The sequence below is a fragment of the Chelonoidis abingdonii genome, chromosome 2 (genome assembly GCF_003597395.2).
Source record: "Chelonoidis abingdonii isolate Lonesome George chromosome 2, CheloAbing_2.0, whole genome shotgun sequence".
Taxonomy (NCBI): domain Eukaryota; kingdom Metazoa; phylum Chordata; order Testudines; family Testudinidae; genus Chelonoidis; species Chelonoidis abingdonii.
In genome coordinates this window covers 65,283,989-65,297,634 of record NC_133770.1, presented here as the reverse complement: position 1 = coordinate 65,297,634, position 13,646 = coordinate 65,283,989, and the positions used below count along the sequence as shown (strand labels likewise).

General features: G+C 41.6%; 1 protein-coding gene and 1 long non-coding RNA gene across 5 annotated transcripts in view; one reads left to right on the top strand and one right to left on the bottom strand.

Moving 5' to 3' along the window:
* Positions 1-3,808: 3,808 nt before the first annotated feature.
* Positions 3,809-12,205, bottom strand: LOC116821000 (uncharacterized). 2 transcript variants are annotated; one of them, XR_012655219.1, is made up of 4 exons: positions 12,091-12,205; positions 8,445-8,683; positions 5,869-8,075; positions 3,809-4,654 (listed from the first exon to the last, which is right to left on the bottom strand). It is a non-coding gene; the product is annotated as an uncharacterized LOC116821000 (long non-coding RNA). The 2 variants fall into 2 exon arrangements; XR_012655218.1 differs by lacking the exon at positions 12,091-12,205 and having other exon boundaries at positions 8,445-9,715.
* GSDME (gasdermin E) overlaps positions 11,764-13,646 on the top strand; it is a 41,322-nt gene continuing 39,439 nt past the window's right edge. For 2 of the 3 annotated variants that reach the window (XM_032773856.2, XM_032773854.2), the window contains exon 1: positions 11,764-11,850. The gene's annotated coding sequence lies outside the window, so the exon portion shown is untranslated. Of the gene's footprint in view, positions 11,851-12,100; positions 12,143-13,646 lie in introns of those variants that run through there. The other variant, XM_075062410.1, reaches the window with a different exon arrangement.

Here is a 13,646-nt window from a genome sequence, read left to right as displayed (position 1 = left end):
AAAAGCTTGAAAACTTGACCCAAGTGCACCCTAAAGTCTCAGAACCAGATTATATTTATTTCAAATAAATTTTGTAGGATGATGCTTAATTTTCAAACATTTGAGATTAAATCTGTGTCCCATATCTCCATGCTGCAAACATTATCAGCTTACGAACTTCTACACTTCAGACACTAGGTGTCATCACAGCACATGCCAATTCTGCAGTGATAAGGAAAAATTGGTTGTGGTCTGTGTAGAAAAGAGACGGAAGATGAGAGCAAGAGGCTACGTCTAGACTACCCGCCGTATCGGCAGGTTAAAATCGATTGCTTGGGGATCGATACGTCACATTTCATCTAGATGCGATATATCGATCCCTGAACGCGCTTATATCGATTCCAGAACTCCACCAACCCCAACGGAGTTCCGGAATCGACACGGGGAGCCGCGGACATTGATCCCGCGCGGTGAGGACGGGTGAGTAATCCGATCTTAGATATTCGACTTCAGCTACGTTATTCACGTAGCTGAAGTTGCGTATCTAAGATCGATTTCCCCCCGTAGTGTAGACCAGCCCAGAGAGAGGATTTTATTGAAGAAAATGGGAGGAGAAAATAACACAAAGAGAGAAAACGGGGAAGGGAAAGGGAGAGAAGAGAATAGAGCTTTTCATACAGAATGTTTTGCTGATAGAAAATGCCAATTTTATCACAATTAAAATGTTCCAAAAGAATGTGTCAATTTTGATGAAATGCAAGTGGAACCCTACCTGGTCTCCTGTCAAATTCCACAGCAGCTCACCTGGTGGGGATCCTGGAGTTCCAGGCTCCCTGCTCCTCAGCAGCCTAGAAACACTGGGGCTCCCAGGCTTTCCAACCAGCTGGCAGCTCAGGCAGCCTTGGAGACATTTCTAAAAGGTCAAATACCGTTTTGATTTTTTTCTAAATTAAATTTTCAAATTCTCTTTCTGTGGGAAATTTCAGAATTTTGGTTTCTGTTGTTTCGGAATGAAATGTTGGAGTTTCCCATAGAATGGGAATTCCAGTTTTCAGCCAGCTCTAGAGGAGGAGTTACACTGAACATAAAATGACAATGAGAAAGTCAGGAGGAAGGAAGAGAGACAGCAGGATCCTAGAAATAATAAATGAAGGGACAGAAAAAGGAAAGCAAAAAAGGGAGACACAGTATATTAGGTTTCTAAAACTGGCTCCTCACACCAGTATAATACATACACAAATGGGTCTGGTCAATTGTGAGCACCAGTAGTCAAGTGTTGTGGGCTGTTTGGAAAATACTGCCCAAACTCCATGTGCCCACCAATAGGGGACTTAGCTTGGTTGTGGTGTGTGTGCAAGAAAGAAAGAGGGTCATATGAACTAGATCAACCCTGGAGAGTTTTACCAGGTTGGTGAGAAGTGGAGTCTTTATTTCAGTCATGGTCCAGTCTGTATGAGCTTCTCAACAGCAGCCAGAGCTCCACTCCTGCTGATCAATTAACTCCATCTGCTTTTCCAGTTTAAAAGCTCATCCCCAAACACCACACGGAGGCTAACCTCTTCTGCCTAGTTCTTCTGCCCACTGGCCTTTAGCTTTAAATCTGCCCCTGGTGCCACATAATTGACATAGTTAACAGAATCAGTACAAATGGCACCAAATGTATTAGCTCTTTGGATTAGTAACATAAATGTTATAACAGAATAATGATGTAATAACCTATGCTGTGTTATTAGAATCACATTATTAATCAATTATAGTGCAGGAGCACCTAAAAGGCCGCAACCCTGTTGTGCCCCATTGTGCTAGATGCTATACAAATACATAATCGTAACAGTCACTGCACCAAAGAACGTAGCGTCCCAAAGATATATTGGTGTAGACATAGAAAGATGAATGGCCTGATAGCACTGCTCTACAGCCAAAATGCTTCTGAAATAAATGTAGTCAAACTTTACTAATTCTGGGTCCCTGAGAACGAAAATGATGCTTAAAATTGTTGATTGGCTCTAGTCTAGCTGTTGGGTTCCAGACTACAGCAGTGGAATCTCCTGGCAGGTGATGTTAGGGTTTCCATGTTCCGTGACCGTCAAAAGGATCTTGTCCCATTCTTCTTCATGGAAGGTGATCTTGTAGCCTGCAACAACATCGATAGTGTGATGGCAGCCCTCAACATCGTTCACGATCCAGATGAGTGGAGACTGTTCATTGATTCATCGAAGATGAGTCTTAAAGCTGTTTTGCTGCATAATGATAATGTTTTGCCATCAATTCCAGTTGGTCATGCAGTCCATATGAAGGAAACCTATGACAACATGAAACAACTTTTGAGGTGCATAAACTATGACCAACATCAGTGGCAGCTTTGTGGCGATTTGAAGGTTGTTGCTCTCTTGCTTGGTCTGCAGACTGGATACACAAAGTACTGCTGTTTTCTCTGCGAATGGGATAGTCGTGCAAGAGATTCCCACTACATCAAGAAAGATTGGCCACTCTGACAGTCATTGGAGCCTGGGAGGAAAAGTGTTCAGCATCCACCACTTGTTGAATCAAGGAAGATTTTGTTACCACCCTTACACATCAAGCTGGGTCTGATGAAGAACTTTGTCAAGGCCATTGACAAAACACAAGCAGCTTTCAAGTACCTCCGTGGAAAATTTCCAAGGTTAAGTGAAGCTAAGATAAAGGAAGGTGTCTTTGTTGGTCCTCAGATTCGTGAACTTCTTCGAGATGATGCATTTGACCATGCACTGCGTGGCAAGGAAAAGACGGCATGGAAAGCCTTCCAGTTAGTGGCAATAAATTTTCTCGGAAACAACAAGGCAGACAACTACAGGTTGTTGGTGGAAAACCTCCTCAAGGCATACAAAAGCCTTGGTTGCAACATGTCACTAAAGATACATTTTTTTCACTCTCATCTAGATTTTTTTCCACCGAACTGCGGAGCAGTGAGCGACGAGCACGGCGAGCGATTTCACCAGGACATTGCAACAATGGAGAAACGCTATCAGGGCAAATGGAGCCCATCAATGCTTGCAGACTATTGCTGGACAGTGACAAGAGATGCTCCATTTAATGAATACAAGAGACAAGCCAAGAAGCGCCGAGTAGACACTGAATAGGACTAAACTATGTACATAATAGTTTTTTGCCTTTTGTTTCATAATAAATTTTATTTATATAACCCTTTTGCTGATTTTTAAAGTGTTACATAAACAGGACAGGTGAAATATTATCATGTAAAGCAACCATAAACACATGAAAAGACCTAGGTTTACAATTTATGATTAAAACTCTACTATCTACACAATATACATAGACATAAAATGTAAAAACTTAAATATCTTAGAAACAGTAGCCAATCAGTTGTTTTAATTGTCATATTTGAATTCAGCACATCAAAATACATAATAAATACCAAATTTTATCTCTGAAGCAGACGACTTCTCAAAAATTGTAGACCAGTGTAGTCAGACATGCTGAGCACGCACAACTCCACCTGGAGTTAACAGCTTGGATTCTCAGCACTTTTGGAAATCAAGCCCTAATATTTCTTATTCTAGTATAGTCTGTTCTTTACTTCATAAACTATGTGAAGGCAAAAAGAACAGGAGCACTTGTGGCACCTTAGAGACTAATAAATTTATTTGAGCATAAGCTTTCGTTGGCTAAAACCCACTGCATCGGATGCCTTCAGTGGAAAATACAGTAGGAAGATATATATACACAGAGGACATGAAAAAAGGGGTGTTGCTTACTTAGTATGGCAACACCCATTTTTTCATGTCCTCTGTGTATATATATCTTCCTACTGTATTTTCCAGTGCAGGCATCCGATGAAGTGGGCTGTAGCCCACGAAAGCTTATGATCAAATAAATTTGTTAGTCTCTAAGGTGCCACAAGTACTCCTGTTCTTTTTGCTGATACAGACTAACATGGCTACCACTCTGAAATATGTGAAGGCAATCTCCTAAACGTGAAAGACAGAAGCTTATCATTTTTAGAGATACTGTCAAGAAGTTTGGTTCCAAATTTTAATTTATATTTGCAAAAATTCTTATCTTCTGGTGCGGAATATTTAAATACTTTGGATTTTTTAAGTTTATGTAGGACCTACACAAAATGTTTTGTGCTCTTATCTGTGGTCTTCATAGCTATTCCTTTTGCTTTATTTACGCTAAAATCCTAATATTCAATATCTTGAACAATGCAGCAGTCAGATGGTCCTTAATAAAACATTAAAAAGACCAGATCGTTCTTAATAAAGTATTACTGAAGCAACCTTGGAAGTAGGCAAGTAACGTTATCCATACCTAACCCTTAATTTACCACTCTTACACAGGAAATAAAGAGGACATTTCTATGTTTTACAATTAGTCCATATTTTATGGTTTTAGTATCCCTCAGTTACTGACAGATTGAGTTTATCAGACTTATTATTAGATATATTCTCCATTATATTATATGATAGGCATAGCTGGATGATTCCTAAAGCAACCAGCAACCAAAACATTATGCCACTAAGAAGGAATCAACGTCTTCTTTCTGCCATATTTGACCAATCTCCTTCTTTAATCTTCTGATCTAAGAACCATCATATTTTTAGGTCTTCAAGGGTAGATCTTTAAAAATGTCTGGCAATCTCAAAATCCCATCTCTGATCCTCTCCAGCCATTCCTTGAGGAAGAGGAAAAAAAGTTTTAGCAATGACACATGGGAGTCCAACAATATAATGTAATTCTCAGCTATAACTAAATATGGTAACTTCTTTCCCAAAGCCAAGTTCAACATCCCAGACACAAGTGGTGAATTCTGCATTACATTTAAATCAACTAACAAAGCTATACTGAAGGACATCTGTCTGTCTATCTAGGCTCCTTTATGTCCCTCATCAGCATAGTATCCAAGTGCCTTCTCCTTGAAAAGATCTGTAAACAATTATCTTTCCCTTCTTCTCCTCCTGTAACGGTAGCTAATAAGCACATAAGCAAATGTGTCAAAATAGTTCCGAAATGTCTTCTGCCTCTAATCTTCTTCATTGGCCTTTTAACCATGGTGTCTGTTAGACATACTCTGAGCAGTTTCAGTAACATGGTGTTTGTTAAACACACTGCTGGCTGCTTGTGCTTTGGTAGAGCTGTCAATATTGCTACCATCAACAGCAATGGTGGGAAATTTTTTCAAAAAAAATCTTAGATTCTTCCTAGTAAACAAAAACAAGCAAGGTTTGGGGGATTGTTTGTTTTTTAAGGAAAAACTATTCAGATATTTTGCAAATGAAATGAAAATGCCAAATGCAAGGGGCACCCAATTGTTCATTTCTTTGTTGGTTATCTTTAAACAGGAAATTTGCTCCACAAAACAGCCATAAATTCTAAATAAAAACCAAAAAGGTCCCCCCATCTTTTTTCTTCATCCTACTTCCCAGAAGGAATCTAAACCAGTGGAGCCTTCTCCAGCCAATTTGATGGTTGAGAGGCCTGAAATGGAACCACAGAGAGCTGTGCAAGATTTCTTACAGTCTTACTAGAAAGAAATCAAGCAGCATATATATATATATTAATTTTTTCTCCAATAGGCACAGATGCAGATGGTAAAACCTCTGAATGACAATTAATAGGACTTTTATTCAGTACATATTAATACATGCACATAATTAAAGGATTGAAGAGAAGTACAAATTAGGCCATAGATCTACAGTACTGACTTATTTTCTGTCTAAGAAATTTCCCTTTGCAGCTAATTATGCTTACATAAATGATTGAAAAATAAATCACTGTCATACTACTATATAAAATAAAAATATAAGCTGTAGCATTAAGCAGTGCAAGGAAGTAATCTTTCTACAATACTGACACCTGGTGGCTTTCAAATCTTATTTACTCTCTTACCATAGTTCAGACACAATGTGAGAGGATTCTCACACCAAGGCATTTGAGGAACATCTTAACACTTGGATTTTTTACTTCATACTTCTCTGCCCTCATTTTGTATGGGTCACTATTTACAGGTTAAGTGTATTTTCCGTTGGTGAAATGTGGTGATATATCTTTTTCAGTTCTTGATCAACTTGCATCGTTTTGTCTGCTTTTTGTTTGTTTGTTTTTTGTTTTTCATTTGGGTGATGTAACCAATTGGGTTACATCTTTGTCCTGTGCTGAATGTTGTTCTGTCCTGTGTCACGCTGGCCACATGTTTACAGTTTTTGTCTGGTTCAGCTAGTAGTGCCTTTCTTTCATGCAGCTCTATACAATGGACTTCATGCTTCAGCTGTTGGTGTCCAGCATCATCAAGAGGTTCAGAATGTAGCAAAGAGATTCTTACACAGGCTCTCTGATAGACTGTATTTCCTAAGCGCTTTAGCCTCTGTGTTGGCTTCTTGTTCACCAGTGAAGTAATTTCAGAAGAATGACCACACTGGGTCAGACTAATGATCCATCTAGCCCAGTATCTTGTTTTCCGATAGTTGCCAGTGCCAAGTGCTTCAGAGGTATGAACAGAACAGGGCATTTATTGAATGATCCATCCTCAGTCACCCAGCCCCAGATTCTGGCACTCAGAGGCTTACGAACACCCAAAGCAGGGGTTGCATCCCTGACTATCTTGGCTAATAGCCATCGGTGGACCTATTCCTCATGAACTTGTCTAATTTTTTTTTTAGACCATTTATACTTTTGGCCTTTGCAACATCCGCTGGCAATGAGTTCCACAGGTTAACTGTGCATTGTGTGAAGAAATATTTCCTTATGTTTGTTTTAAACCTGTTGCCTATTAATTTCATTAGGTGACCCGCGGTTCTTGTGGTTATGGGAAGGGGTAAATAACACTTCCTTATTTAGTTTCTACATACCATTCATGATTGTATAGAGCTCCATCACATCTCTTTTTAGGCCTCTCTTGTCTCAGCTGAACAATCCCAGCATTATTAATCTCTCTTTGTATGAAAGCTGTTCCATATCCCAATCATTTTAGTTATCCTTCTCCATACTGTTTCCAATTCTAATATACTGTTTTTGAGATGAGGTGAACAAATTACATGCAGTATTCAAGATGTGGGTATATTATGGATTTCTGTAGTGTCATTATATTTTCTGTCTTATTATCTATCCCTCTGGTAGTGGTTCCTAGCACGTTTAGCTTTTTTGTTTGCTGCTGCACATTAAGAAGATGGTTTCAGAGAACTATCCAGAATGATTCCAAGATCTCTTTCTTCCTTCTATCAGTTTCAACTGCTCTACATGTCTGAACATCACATATTTATATTCTGACTGAAGTACGAGTGATTACTCATCTGCCTCTGGCATCCTTCCATATTCAGTGTTCCAGGGATCAGGTTTGCCACCAGTGTAGAATGTGTGAAAATTGATAGAACTGTATGGTCTTGAGCTATCAGAATGATGATATCTAGACCTAAATTATTGTATCTTCCAACCAAAGTGAGTGTATTTCAAAACTGTCAGGACTCCTGCCATGTTGCAGATAGATGACAGCTGGCTGAACTTAAAACACTGGTAAGATGGAAATATCACTGGCGGAGTGAGGAGGATTTCACTTGTTCAGTAGAGCTCCTGACTATCAATAATAGACACCCTAAGCTGGCTGACAAGATTCGCAATTTGTGGATACTTTTTTTTTCCTATTGACGTTTCCACAGTGATCCATTTCACTGACATCTTGGCTGGATTTCTCAAATGAGCTTTACTAGGCACTTCCATGTACAATTACTCAGAGGTTGTAACTGTAAAGAGACCCATTAATGAGAACGGATGACACCTGCCCTATAACTGTGGGTGGCTGGTGGGGGAGATTCTTACTGTCATCCACAAGACTTGGTAATTCTGCAACTGTGGCCTGATCCTGAGAATGGCTGAGCACTTGCAGTGAAGTCAGAGAGAGCTGTGGGTGCTGAGCCTCTCTCAGGATCAGGCTCTAGTTTAAGGGACGGGCTATAGTAGGGATTTTTGTTTTTTCTGTCTCTGTTTTTATATTATTAGGCCGTGTTGCCTTTATAAAAAATTGTCATTAGTTTTTGTTTTGTAACTTTTTACATTTTTTAGTTAGTTACATTTCTGCTCTTTGTTGAGAAGCCTTTAGCCAGCTGGAACCATAGAAAGAAAAAAAACAATATGTATTATTGAGTCATTAAGGGTATTAATGAGGGGTATTAAGGGATGGAATGTCAGATCTAAACCTCACTGAAATGCATAGGAGAAGCTGGGACATTTAGTAGGACAGAAAGAAAACCTGGTAATTGGCCTGCCTTTTTTTTTTTTTTTAAGAAACCGTTACACCTAACCAGGAGCTGTTCATTAATTTAAGGTCATCTGACTTTGAGCTTCTTTTTGTTCCAAAGCCCAATCTTGGGTTTATTAACAGCTAGTGATTTGACATTTTTGTCATTATGGCCAAGATCCTCAAAGAACTTTAGGTATCTAACTCCTATTGATTTCAATGGGTGCCTAAATACCTGGATCTGGGCCCATTTCACTGCAGTGTAGAACTCCTTCCCCCAGACACTCAAGGAAGATACCTGTTGTGTGGTGTGATTCATGAGAAAAAGGCATCTCTGATTTCTATGCAAAGTTGCACATTCCTTGAAAAAATGACTTCCTTCTGTTTCTACAGCCAGATGTAAAAGCCAAATATACTTCTTCTGAATCAGACCTTTGATGTCTTTAAGAGCAAAGTTAGGAGCCCAGAGCAGACCTACATTCAAAGATAAGTATATGTGTATGGTGTCATACAAATAGTTTCACAGTGTATTTCATAAATCCCCCCTCCCCCTGCTACATTTTATATGGTTTTCTATTTACTTGCATCTTGTTTTATAACCATGTGGCTCCAGATTTGGGGCTGGATTGGGGATTGGACCTAAATTTATGGTAGGAAATTGATTTCTATCTTAATTCTTATGAAAGGTGTCAGTTGGACTGCACTGGAAACTGAACAAGCAAAGTAAGTAGCAGAACAGGCTTCTCCAAGCCATCCTGACAAAACCAGCCTCCAGCATGTTATGGAAGGACAACGTCTCAGAATAGGAGGGTAATTCAGTCCCCATGGGTCATTCAGTGCTTGGACTCTGCTAAGTATGATAAAAATGCCAATTCTGATGACATCTTTTAAGTTGTAGACAACCTGGAGAACTGGGGCAGATGCCACCAAACTCATTTTATACAGGCACTGAACCTCCAGCAGATTTTTGGTCACTAGTGACATGAGCCAGATTTGAACAGGTGGCTTAGACTTTATCCTCACTGATGAGACAAAGGTGGTGGGTTTTTTTGTCTGTTTGTTTTTACAGCACGGTAACTAACAGGCAATAGTTATCTCACTGTAAAATCTTTGGTGGAGACAAGGCATTTATAGCATTTATCAGGAGGTATCTAACTGGGTTAAAAAAAAAAAGTATATTGGGAGGTAGTTAGGGGAGGTCAGTACTATCCACCCTGCCTTTGGCTACCTTGCTTCATCTACTTCATAATAAAATTAAAGTGCCTTGTCTCCACTGAGGCTTTACAATGGGCTAGCTCATACATATTAGTTATTATCCCTAAATAAAAACACACCGACAAGTGCCTTGTATCCACTTTGGATTTTACAGCGAGATACTAATGATCTTACTGTAAAAACACCACCTTTGTGTCAGTGAAGCTAAAGCCTTAGAGGCAATTCTAGTCCTCAGAATTATCCAGTACAATACAATTATCTATACTATGTGAATAATGATGTTTACCATCCTTATTAAAAACGTTAAGAGCTATAGACAAAAAGCACTACGTAAGCGCAAACATTACATTTTTCTGCATGTGTAATGCCTCCTCTTAACATGGCACTTTTTTAATGTGATGGAAGCACTTTTTATGTTAATTTATGTTACAAACACAGTTATATTGTTTCGTGAATGACAAGGAATGAAAATAATAGGGCTGTCAGGCAATTTAAAAAATTAACTGTGATTAATCGCACTGTTAATAATAGAATACCATTTATTTCATAGCATCATAGAAGATTAGGGTTGGAAGAGACCTCAGGATGTCATCTAGTCCAATCCCCTACTCAAAGCAGGACCAACTCCAACTAAATCACCCCAGCCAGGGTTTTGTCAAGCCGTGCCTTAAAAACCTCTAAGGATGGAGACTTCACCAGCTCTGTAGGTAACCCATTCCACTGCTTCACTATCCTCCTAGTGAAATAGTTTTTCCTAATATCCAATCTAAACATCCTCCACTGCAACTTGAGGCCACTGCTCCTTGTTCTGTCATCCACCATCACTGAGAACAGCCGAACTCCATCGTCTTTGATAGCTGAAGGCTGCTGTTTTGTCTCTTCTGCAGACTAAATAAGCCCAGTTCCCTCAGCCTCTCCTCATAAGTCATGTGCCCTAGTCCTAGCCCCTTGATCATATTCATTGCCCTCCAGGTCTTCACTAAATCAAAACCCACTGCATAGATTGCAGCAGTGTGAATCTCCCCATCATGAAGACACCCCCCTAACTCAGTGGTCTCCAACCTTTTTGTCTGGCGCCTGGCATACGAAAGACCGTGGTGGCGGTGGAGCACCCGCCGAAATGCCTTCGAATTTCTGCAGCATTTCGGCGGTGACACCTCTTGATGACATCACTTGGCGACAAGCGGCGTCATCGAGAGGCATCGTTGCCGAAATGCCGCAGAAATTCAGCAGCATTTCGGCGGATGCTCCACCACCAGCCAGGATGTGGGCGAATTTAGATGCCCCCATGGGCACCATGGCGTCCACGGGCACCACTTTGGGGACCCTTGCCCTAACTGCATCTACAATGAGTGGTTAGGTCAATCTAACTTTGTCAAAGAGGACATGAAATCTTTCACAGCCTTGAGAATTGTAAGTAGATTGATGTAATTTTTAGACCAGGCCTTAGGCCCGCTCCTGCAAACACTTCCTCATGTGCTTAACTCTAGGGGTTACTTCAATAACAAAGTTTCACATGAGCATGTTTGCAGGATTGGGGTCTTACTGATCTGTGGGAACTGCTACCTTGGCTCCATTACCCAGGGGTTCATACTAGGGTTGCCAATTCTGGTTGGAGGTATTCCTGGAGGTTTCATCATATGACATAATTTATAATTCAAAATTAATTTTAATTCCTTGAGACTCCAGGACAATACTGGAGATGGGTTGGCAACGCTAGTTCACAGGGTGCCGCCTCCTCAGCGCCCCTGCAGACTGTCACCACTATTATGGAATTGTTCGCTGCTGAGGCACCTGTCATAGGAAACACTTAAGGTGACCCGATTTTTCACACTTGCTATCTGGACAAGGTGTGGGAGGTAATAGGAGTCCATTTTTAAAAAAATCCCAAATATCAGGGCTGGCCTTACAAAATCGGGACATCTGGTCACCCTACACTCCCCCAGGCTGTGGCAGGGGAAGCCGCTGGTTTTGCAGGTTCTGTGCACTCAGACTTTCTCCGGACTCCCAGTGCTTCCCCTGGCGTGCAGAAAGAAACCATGATGGGAAGGACAGTTTCCGCCTCTTCTGCAGCTGACGTTTCCCCTCCAGTTTCAGCTGCTCGCTGTCCCACAACCCCAGGCAAGAAGCTTCCTTGCCCACGTCTCCCTCCCACGGAGCGTGCTGCCGTGTGTCTCCTCACACCCGCCGCAGGCAGGGAGCCACCCCCTCCCAGGTGTGTGCGTGCAAGCAGCTGATAATACCCCCCCCCCCCACACACCCCGCCACGCCACCTCACGCCTCCAGCTCCGCTGCCGAGGCCCGGCGACTCAGCTCACGAGTGAGGCTGTGCTGGCGGCGCAGGCACCAGCCAATGGGCTAGAGAGCGCGGCGAGCATCCGTCCTCCGCGGGGCAGGCTGCGGCCGCGCGGGCCACGGGCGCGCCGGTGAGTACGAGCCGGGCGCGCCGCGGTGGCGGCCCCGGTATGCTGGGAAGGGGAAGGGAGCTGCTGCCCCGTGTCCTCCCGAGGGCGCTGCAAAGGCTCCACCCCCGCGGCGCACTCGCCCTCCCGCTCTCTCCCATTGTTCGGCGGCGCGTCCCCGGGGCCAGGGGCGGCTGGGCCGAGCCCCGGTCCCCCTCGGTGTCTGCCTCTGGCGCCAGCTGCTTTTAGCGGGGCGTTAGTTACATCGGTGCGACTACGTGTCTGGATGCCCGGAGGGTGATTTCAGACGGGCTGGGTCAGTGTGGCTAATCCCGGGTGTGTCTCCACGCCCCAGGGTTAAAACCGCAAGCGGCTGTGAAGACACCCCTAAGGCTTTAATATGGCTTGGGGAGTAGGAGTTGGGGTGTGATTTTTTTTTTAATTGAAATAATTCTAGGGATACCTTGCACCCCTGATTCTCCTGCCTATAAAGCGATGAACTGTACTAGTATAAGCAATTTAATCTAGTGTAAACTCTGTCCACGCTAGGGATTTTTTTTACTGCTTTAATTATACTGCTATAGTGAATGTAGTGCATCTTTGCAGACCATCCCTTAGAGGCTAACAGAATTGGAAACAATCATCCTTTCAGTGCTGCTAAATGTGCATGTGTTTTCAAGGATTGCAGGGAGGAGGGCCTGAAATTAACTCCTTTGAGGGCTGAATAACTGCATGAACTTTTTCCCAAGGCTGAATGGACCATTGTGATGACCCGGTCTGACCTGTGTTTAGAACTTGCCCAAAATAATGCCCACGCCAAATTTTTGGCATTTGCTTTTATAGTTTTTAAAAATTTAAGTTATCCAGAAAAATAAGGTAATGAAAATAAGTTCCAAATTTTGCTATAAATGGGTAATAAAATGTACATACTACTTGTTGCTACCTACTCTTTACTTGTCTCTCAATATAATTCTGTATAGACTCAGGCTCCATCAGAATTCAAAGGATATCTCCTCTGTTGCAGTTCTTCACTAAATATAAAGTCTAACAGTTCTTTGGACTGTCAAGCTACTTGTTCAGATTTGTTTGGTACATAAGCACCCTCCTATGAAGTATTTGATTACACATTCAAGTTAAGTAATGTTCTGACATTCTGTAGTGTTGCCCTCATCCTCAACATCAGCCTTTCTCTTCGTGCCGCCTAAGGCTTTGAGCAATTTTGTCCTTTGTCAAAACTGATTTTTTTTTTTAAATTACATTTAAATATACTGACAAATGGGAAATACTGGGTAACTTTCATGAAACTTCCTGTTTTGCTGCCCAGAGTAAAATGTACTCACTCTCACAATCCTCTTTGCCTCTTGAAAAATGTTCCTGTGGAATTAATATTCCTAACTACAGATTACTGGGGTTCCTAAACATATAGCTATGGAATTGCAGTAAATTTATACAAATATTATGAAGTACAGGGAGATGTGTTTATTTAACTAGATTGCCACAACAGTACAAATAAGTAAAACACCTACAAGCCCTAGTCATGGACCATAACCCCACTGTGATAGGCACTGCACAAATACAGAAAAAAAAGATAATCTCTACTCCAAAGAATATTGAGGTGTCCATCATGGGGAGCAGGGGCAGGGGACGGGACTGAGTTTAGCTGACATGTTTTTCCTCTGCATTTTTTTAGTGATATTCTTATTAAACACTGTCCCCTCCCTATCCCACATGCAAACTCCCTTTAAAGACTTAGCTTAAGTCCCCAGTTAAGCAAGCAAAGCACCCCTCCTCTTCTCTGCTGGTTTCTTTCATCAGTCTAC